We start from the raw sequence: 10046 nt of genomic DNA on the forward strand, positions 1-10046 counted from the left end.
TGGAGATAAGGAGAGACAGACCTTGAAAGGGAAGGGAGAGATGGGAGGGAGGAGATGAGAAGGGAGTCGCCCTCACCTCCCCAGGAGCAGATCTCTCAGAGCAAGGTTGAGAAATTAGCTAGACATATTTGCAGGACGAAAATCATTGCAAGGTAATATACAAAAGGCCTGGGGGGAAATTTGCAACACTTGGAACAGCACAGAATTAGTAGCTATTATATATAAAGATGGAAATAATACAGGGACAAATCGTATTAAAAAAGATCTTAATGAACCAGATTACTAAAATGGTGTGGATAGTCACCCAGAGCCAGACATTCTGGAGTGCGAAGTCAAGTGGGACTTAAGAAGCATTGCTGTTAATAAAGCTAATGGATGTGATGAAATTCCAGCAGAACTATTCAAATCCCTAAAAGATGATGGTTTTGCATTCATTATCCCAGCAAATCTGGAAGACCCAGAAGTGGCCACAGGACTGGAAAAGGTCAATCCTTATTCCAGTTCCCAAGAAGGGCAGTACCAAAGCATTGGACAATTGCACTCACTTCCCATGCTAGTAAGGTCATGCTTAAAATTGTGCATGCTAGGCTTCAGCATTATTTGAACCAAGAAATTCCAGATGTCCAAGCTGGGTTTAGAAAAGGAAGAGGAACTAGAGATCAAATTGCCAACATTCGCTGGATTATATAGAAAGCAAGGGAATTTCAGAGAAGCATCTATCTCTGTTTCATCGACTACACTAAAACATTTGTGTGGATCATGACAAACTGTGGAAAGCTCTTAGAAAGATGAGAATACCATACCATCTTACCTGTCTCCTGAGAAACCTGTATTCTGGTCAAGAAGCAACAGTTAGAACCCTGTATGGAACACCTGATTGGTTCAAGATGGGGAAAGGAGTATGACAGGGCTGTCTGCTGTCACCCAGTTTGTTTAACCTATATGCTGAGCACATCGTGAGAAATGCTGGGCTGGATGAGTTACAAGCTGGAATCAAGATAGGCGGGAGAAGCATCAACAACCTCAAATATGCAAATGACACCACTCTAATGGCAGAAAGTGAAAAGGAACTAAAGAGCCTCTTGTTGAGGGTGAAGGAGGAGAGTGAAGGAGCTGACTAAAGATTACATATTAAAAATACTAAGATCATGGCATCCGGCCCCATTACTGCATGGTAAATACAAGGGGAAAAGGTGGAAGTAGTGACAGATTTCCATTTCTTGGGCTCCAAAATCACTGTGGACAGTACCTGCAGACATGAAATCAGAAGACCATTGCTTCTTGGCAGGAAAACAATGACAAACCTAGACAGTGTGTTGAAAAGCAGAGACATTGCTCTGCCGACAAAGGTCCATATAGTCAAGGCTATGGTCCTCCCAGTGGTCACGTACGGTTGTGAGAGCTGGACTGTAAAAAAGGCAGAGCACCAAAGAATTGATGCCTTTGAACTGTGGTCCTGGAGAAGACTCCTGAAAGTTCCTTGGACAGCAAGGAGATCAAACCAGTCAGTCTTAAGGGAGATCAACCCTGAATATTCACTGGAAGGACTGATGCTGAAGCTGAAGCTCCAGTATTTTGGTCATCTGATGCAAACAGACAACTTATTGGAAAAGTCCCTGATGCTGGGAAAGGTTGAAGGCAGAAGGAGAAGAGGCGTCAGAGGATGAGATGGTTGGACGGCATCACTGATGCAAAGAACATGAACTTCGGCAAACTCCAGTCAATAGAGAGAGACAGGGAGGCCTGGTGTGCTGCAGTCCATGGGTTGCAAAGAGTTGGACACAACTGGGCGACTGAACAACAACAACATATATAAAGAAGACTTACAAACTGACAAGATATCAAACAACACCTTCTGCCACCTACCCCAAGAAGGACAAGTCAAGGAAGGGGAGAGGGAAGGAAGAAGCTGCCACTGTCCCCCCACCCCAGAATTCTCACTCCCAAGGAACTAGATTTTCTTAACCAAGATTGGAAATCTTGCATCTATAAAATAAACAGGGGACTTCCCTGATGGTCCACTGGCTAAGACTCCACACTCCGAATGCAGAGGCGCTAGGTTCCATCCCCGGTCAGGGAACTAGATCCCACATGCCACAGCTAGGACACAGCACAGCCAAATAAATAGATATTTTTTTAAATAAAATAAACAAAGGATAGGTTAAACTGTATAAAACTTAAATGTTTTGTATAGCAACAAAAAGAAAAACATAATCTGGGGGAAAATAGACAATTTTTGTAACATGAATGTTTACTGATCAGCAAGTCAAAATGGTATAAACCAAAGGCAAAATTAAGGGGCTGTACAGAGAAGGCAATGGCACCCCACTCCAGTACTCTTGCCTGGAAAATCCCATGGACGGAGGAGCCTGGTGGGCTGCATTCCATGGGGTCGCCAAGAGTGGGACACAACTGAGCGACTTCACTTTCACTTTTCACTTTCATGCATTGGAGAAGGGCATGGCAACCCACTTCAGTTGTTCTTGCCTGGAGAATCCCAGGGACGGGGGAGCCTGGTGGGAGGCCGTCTCTGGGGTCACACAGAGTCGGACACGACTGAAGCAACTTAGCAGCAGCAGCACAGGAAGGTTAGGGAGGCTAGGACCTCAGGGACATGAGGCCCCTGGCATCTGGGAGTCTGGCCAAGGCCCTTCAGAGGGTCTCTGGAATCCCTGGCCTCCTACCAGATGAGAACAGGGTCAGGTGTGTGAGTGAGCTGTGGCTCTGTGGGTGGGTCCAAGTCTGGGTCTCAGTTTCCTCATCTGTAAAACGGGTGACATTTCTTCCTACACTACAGGATTGCTATGAAGACTACAAGGGATAGTAGAAAAGTACGGGGGCTAGAGGAACAGCCTATGGAGCCAGGCCGCCTGGAGCCAGATCCCAGCACCTCCACGAGCTTTCGCAAGTGACTACCTCAGGGTCTCATGGAGACAAGGACGGACGGTATCCACCTCAGGATGCTGGTGTAGGAGTAAATGAAATAATCCACATAACAGCACTTAAAGTAGGGCCCTTGCTATGTGCCATATGAGTGTTTGCCTATTTTTTTTAATATGTATTTATTTGGCTGCGCTGGTCCCAGTTGCGGCACATGAGATCTACTCTCTTAGTTGCCGCATACTGAATCCTGAGCTGCAGCTTGTGGGATCTAGTTCCCTGACCAGGGGCTGAACCTGGGCCCCCTGCTTTGGAAGTTCAGAGTCCTTAGCCTCTCGCCCACCAGGGAAGTCCTTGCCGTATTCTTATTATGAAAGCCCTTAGCATGATGCCTGGCACACGACAAAGCTCAACAAACATACACCAGCACCCCACCACAATGACAACAATCTGCTGTTATCCACAGCCACTCGGCTAACCCTGCTCCCTCCTGTTCTCCTAGACACCGTCTTCTGCCTTGCCCGGGGTAGTGTAGGAGTTAAAAGCCAAAGGCTGGAAACACTAAGAACTAGGTTCAAATTTTGACTGTCACCTTACTGAATGACCTTGGGCAAGTGAACCCATCTCCCTGAATGTTTCCTCCTATCTTCCATAAGATAATACAAAATGATGATAGAAACAGAAAATGACAATAGATTTACTATATAAAGTAATTTATAGCCAATAGAATACTATTTAAAATATTAGGAGCAATTCACATAATTATTTATAAATATAATATATGTACCTAATTGTGATGGTGAATAAATACAATAGTATAAATATAAATATGTTGTTGTTTAGTCGATAAATTGGGTCTGACTCTTTTGTGACCCCATGGACTGTAGCCCACCAGGCTTCTCTGCCCATGGGATTTCCCAGGCAAGAATAGTGGAGTGGGTTGCCATTTCCTTCTCCAGGTATCTTCCCTACCCAGGGATCAAACCCACATCTCCTGCATTGACAGGTGGATTCTTTACCACTGAGCCACCTGGGAAGCCCCAAATATAAATATATTTATAAATTACAGTATAAATATAATATAAAAAAGTACAAATATAAGTACAAAGTACAGTGCCTGGCACACGGTAAATGCACAATTAACAGAAGCTGTTAGGATTATTCTTACAATGATTCTGAGACCCTGTACCCTGGCCTGACCCGGCCCCAAATCAAACCTGCATCCTTCTCCCTCCTTTCCTCTCGTGACTACGAAATCTAATCTCCAGCTGCTAACTTCCCACACAGAGTCCCTACCCTCCCAGCTCTGCGAGGGTTGGACTTGGGGACAGACACAGTTACCTAGAGCCCCAGCCACCCAGGAGGGCCATGAACTTCAGACACAGAGAGCAACATGGGATGGTGAGGAGACCCTGACAGGGACAGGAACGCAGAACCCTCTGGGGCACAGCGGACAGCCAGAGGCAGAGAGAATCCATGGAGACCCAGGGCATGGGCACAGCATCCCCAATCCAGGGACACACACACGAGTTGAGGGAAGGTAGGGACACCCCTTCACGCATCAGTATCACTGATGGTCACTGATACTCACTGGTGAATCTAGGATTAAGTGTAGACATATGCTTGATACACAGTGCCAGAGAAACACGGCCTCGGACAATGACTTGCCAACAGAATCACACGCCCACAATCATTGACAAAGCCCCAGTTCTCAACTACTCCCACCCTATGCTCTATGAAATCTCAAAATCACAAAACTCCATGCAAACATCTAACATGCCCACGTGAACACTCACTAGGCATCTTCCTCTGGAAACAATTTCCTTGCTGTTAGTAACATAAACTGGACAAATGGTAGAAAAATAAACATCTCTTTACTGCACGTTTTTTTTTTTTTTTCCTTCAAATGAAAGAATGTCCTGCCCTTGAGGAGCCCATGAGCCCTTGAGAAAGTTAGATGGTAAATCAATAATTCAAACACAATGAAAAGAGCGATTACAGGGGCGTTGCAAAGGACTCCGGGAATGCAGTGGGAAGAACAGTAGGGTTTTTTTTTTAAATCCACTGATATATTTTTATTTGAACAATGTGAAAAAAATTCCGTTTTTACATCTCATGTCTTGATTTGACATTTTTCATCAGACTATAAAAAATAGATGGGTATACATGTGAAAGTGCTAATAGAAGAAAAAAGAAAGTTTTGTCTCAATCTGGGTAGAATCTGAACATAAATAACATTATGAAAATGCTAAATCTGCTACATGAATACAGGAAAACATTCAAATCAGTACTTAAACTTGCACTGGATCACTGGAATGAATCATTTTTTTAATGACAGATCACAGACAGCGGTTCAGATCAGATCAGATCAGTCACTCAGTCGTGTCCGACTCTTTGCGACCCCATGAATCACAGCACGCCAGGCCTCCCTGTCCATCACCAACTCCCAGAGTTCACTCAGACTCACGTCCATCGAGTCAGTGATGCCATCCAGCCATCTCATCCTCTGTCCTCCCCTTCTCCTCCTGCCCCCAATCCCTCCCAGCATCAGAGTCTTTTCCAATGAGTCAACTCTTCGAATGAGGTGGCCAAAGTACTGGAGTTTCAGCTTTAGCATCATTCCTTCCAAAGAAATCCCAGGGCTGATCTCCTTCAGAATGGACTGGTTGGATCTCCTTGCAGTCCAAGGGACTCTCAAGAGTTTAAAAGCATCAATTCTTCGGCGCTCAGCCTTCTTCACAGTCCAACTCTCACATCCATACATGACCACAGGAAAAACCATAGCCTTGACTAGACGAACCTTTGTTGACAAAGTAATGTCTCTGCTTTTCAATATGCTATCTAGGTTGGTCATAACTTTCCTTCCAAGGAGTAAGCGTCTTTTAATTTCATGGCTGCAATCACCATCTGCAGTGATTTTGGATCCCAGAAAAATAAAGTCTGACACTGTTTCCACTGTTTCCCCATCTATTTCCCATAAAGTGATGGGACCAGATGCCATGATCTTCATTTTCTGAATGTTGAGCTTTAAGCCAACTTTTTCACTCTCCACTTTCACTTTCATCAAGAGGCTTTTTAGTTCCTCTTCACTTTCTGCCATAAGGGTGGTGTCATCTGCATATCTGAGGTTATTGATCTTTCTCCCAGCAATGTTGATTCCAGCTTGTGTTTCTTTCAGTCCAGCGTTTCTCATGATGTACTCTGCATATAAGTTAAATAAACAGGGTGAGAATATACAGCCTTGATGTACTCCTTTTCCTATTTGGAACCAGTCTATTGTTCCATGTCCAGTTCTAACTGTTGCTTCCTGACCTGCATACAGATTTTTCAAGAGGCAGGTCAGGTGGTCTGATATTCCCATCTCTTGAAGAATTTTCCACAGTTTATTGTGATCCACACAGTCAAAGGCTTTGGCATAGTCAAGAAAGCAGAAATATATGTTTTTCTGGAACTCTCTTGCTTTTTCCATGATCCAGCGGATGTTGGCAATTTGATCTCTGGTTCCTCTGCCTTTTCTAAAACCAGCTTGAACGTCAGGAAGTTCACGGTTCATGTATTGCTGAAGCCTGACTTGGAGAATTTTGAGCATTACTTTACTAGCATGTGAGATGAGTGTAATTGTGCGGTAGTTTGAGCATTCTTTGGCATTGCCTTTCTTTGGGATTGGAATGAAAACTGACCTTTTCCAGTCCTGTGGCCACTGCTGAGTTTTCCAAATTTGCTGGTGTGTTTCTATATAATTCTCAAGGGCTGATATAACCCTCCAAACCAACCCTGACTGTTTGGTTTGGAAGCAGCAATTCTCAAAAAGTGATCTCTGGACCAACAGCATCCATCAGCATTCCCTGGAAACTAGTGAGAAATGTAGATTCTCAGCTCCGCCCCAGTTCTACGAATCAGAAACTCTAGGGATGGGGCCCAACAGTCTGAGCTTGTTTGTTTGTGGCTTTGTTTTGAGGGGGTGTTGTCCAGGCTGGCTTGAGGGATCTTAGTTCCCAACACACACCCTGGACTATAAAAGCACAGAGTCCTAACCACTAGACCCCCAGGAATTCCCAACACTCGGAGATTGTTTGTTTGTTTAAGATTTATTTATTCATTTATGACTCTGCTAGATCTTCACTGCTGCACTCCGGCTTTTCTGCAGCTGCGGTGAGCGGGGCTACTCTCTAGTTGTAGAGGCTTCCGTAGTAGCAGCTCCCAGGCTCTAGAGCACAGGCTCAGTGGTTGTAGCAAACAGGCTTAGTTGCTCTGAAGCATGTGGGATCTTCCCGGAGCAGGGATCAAACTTGTGTCCCTTGTGTTGGTAGGTGGATTCCCAACCACTGAACCACCAAGGATACCCTCCAACAATCTGAGTTTTAAAAGCCCTCCTGGTGACTTGATGCTGGAGTTTGAGAACACTGGGTCAGGGCTTTGGTCTTCGAAGACTTCACATCTCACTGTTTATTATATCTAGAATTTTCCATATTAATAGCTCAATTTGCTCATCTCCTAGAAAGTTTATTTCATATATTTTCCCAAACAAATTAAGCCAAATTCCAGTAGCAATAGAAAAGGGAACATCTCTTGGGCTCCATGATGGACTCTCATTAGACCACACCTGGAAGCCAAATTTCTGGAATGTACTTGAACCTTCTCCATTGCAGACAAAAGGTCACTCATCATCTAACTTCAAGACACACAGGTGAAGACCATTTTCTCAGCTACGCCTGCTTCAGGTGAGGCACCTATCTGGAAGGCTCCCTGGGTCCCATGATCCCCTGGTGCTGTAGGCCAGGGCTACTCAAACTGCCTGATGTGTGCATCCCCAGTCACTTCAGTTGTGTTCAACTCTTTGTGGCCCTATGAACTGTAGCCCACCAGGCTCCTCTGTCCATTCTCCAGGCAAGAATCCTGGTGTGGGTTTCCGTGCCCTCATCCAGGGGATCTTCCTCTGCCAGGGATCGAACCTGCATCTCTTAGGTCTCTGGCATTGGCAGGTGGGTTCTTTACCACTAGGGCCACCTGGGACGCCTCACTCAGGCTTTACTGTGCCCCAGATTACGTGGGGGTGAGGTGGGTGGAGAGGGTCCTGTTAAGATACTGATCCGATTCGGCAGGTCTGGGGTAGGATTTCAGTTCCGTGTTTTCTACCAGCTCCCAGTGCTGGGGACCATTAAGCAAGCCTGACACTCCCATCTGAGATAGATAGAGCCAAGAATTTGGCTCCAGACAGGCAACTTGCCACCAGGAGGGTATGGAGGAATTCAGAGGCCATCAAGGCTGAGGAGGAGCAGTAGGAGGCCCGGGGGCACCATAGGGGAGTAGTTGAAACTGAGAGAGAAAATCTAATGAAATTTCAGAGCACCCTGTGGAGGAAGCAGTCTGAAACTCCCAAGGGCTGTAACACTTTTGACCTAGAGACCGCCCCCCGACCCCAGTGAAAACCCTAAACCAAATCTGGGGAGGGGGTGGAGTTTCGCGGGCTGCGGGCAGGGCGTGGGAAGGCTGGGCGCACCCGCGAGGTGGCGCCGAAGCACGGAGATTCCTGGAGCCGGCTGGGGAGAGCTGGAGCCTTGGGTTCAAACCCCGGCTCTGCCATTTACGGGGAAATTTACGGCTCTGCCTGAACTTGGGAAGCCACTCAGCATCTGTGAGCTTCAGTTTCCTCTCGTGTGAAGTCGAGACAATACACACAAAAGCTAGTTCCCTCTTCTAGTTCTGAGACTTGTAAGGAGCGTTTCCTTTTGTTTTATTTTTTGTACAATTGTTAAAGGTTACACTCCATTTACAGCTGTCATAAAATACTGGCTATATTCCCCGTTCTGTATATCCTTGAGCCTATCTTACACCAGCGGTTTGTGTCTCTCCCTCCCCGACCCCTATGTTGCCTTTCCCGCTTCCCCACACTGGTGACCACTAGTTTCTTCTCTGTGTCTCCCTTTTTCTTTGACACCTCAGCTGTGAGATCTTCCTGACTACTGGCCGCCTAAGGAATTCCCTGTTTCTTTTTTTGTGTGTGTTATCCTCACTAGTTTGTTGTATTTTTTAGATTCCACATATAAGTAATACCGTACAGCAGTTGTCTTTCTCTTATTTTGCTTAGCCTAAGATACCCTCTAGGTTCACCCTTGTGGCTGCAAACGGCAAAACTTCAGGTTTCCTTCTCTGTTGCTTATATTGGTCATCGGTACATTCTCTGTCTCTTTTCTTCTCATTTCTCGTTTTACTGAGATATAATTGACACGAAAGTGAAAGTGTTAACTGCTCAGTCCTGTCCGACTGTTTGTCGCCCCATGGGCTGTCGCTCCCCCACCCACATCCATGAGGCTCTTCTGTCCATGGGATTCTTCAGGCAAGAATACTAGAATGGGTAACCATTCCCTTCTCCAGGGGATTTTCCCCACCCAGGGATCGAACCCAGGTCTCCTGCATTGCAGGCAGATTCTTTACCGTCTAAGCCACCAGGAAAGCCCATAATTGACATATAGTATTGTATATGTTTTTCATGGCTGCAGTCACCATCTGCAGTGATTTTGGAGCCCAGAAAAATAAAGTCTGACACTGTTTCCACTGTTTCCCCATCTATTTCCCATGAAGTGATGGGACCGGATGCCATGATCTTCGTTTTCTGAATGTTGAGTTTTAAGCCAACTTTTTCACTCTCCTCTTTCACCTTCATCAAGAGGCTTTTTAGTTCCTCTTCACTTTCTGCCATAAGGGTGGTGTCATCTGCATATCTGAGGTTATTGATCTTTCTCCTGGCAATCTTGATTCCAGCTTGTGCTTCTTCCAGCCCAGTGTTTCTCACGATGTACTCTGCATATAAGTTAAATAAGCAGGGTGACAATATACAGCCTTGACGTACTCCTTTTCCTATTTGGAACCAGTCTGTTGTTCCATGTCCAGTTCTAACTTTTGCTTCCTGACCTGCATAAAAAGCAGAGACATTACTTTGCCAACAAAGGTCCGTCTAGTCAAGGCTATGGTTTTTCCTGTGGTCATGTATGGATGTGAAGTTGTATGGATGTATGGATATATGGAGTTGGACTGTGAAGACGGCTGAGCGCCAAAGAATTGATGCTTTTGAACTGTGATGTTGGAGAAAACTCTTGAGAGTCCCTTGGACTGCAAGGAGATCCAACCAGTCCATTCTGAAGGAGATCAGCCCTGGGATTTCTTTG

Source organism: Bison bison, unplaced genomic scaffold (assembly GCF_000754665.1).
Source record: "Bison bison bison isolate TAMUID 2011002044 unplaced genomic scaffold, Bison_UMD1.0 scf7180017864280, whole genome shotgun sequence".
Classification (NCBI taxonomy): Eukaryota; Metazoa; Chordata; class Mammalia; order Artiodactyla; family Bovidae; genus Bison; species Bison bison.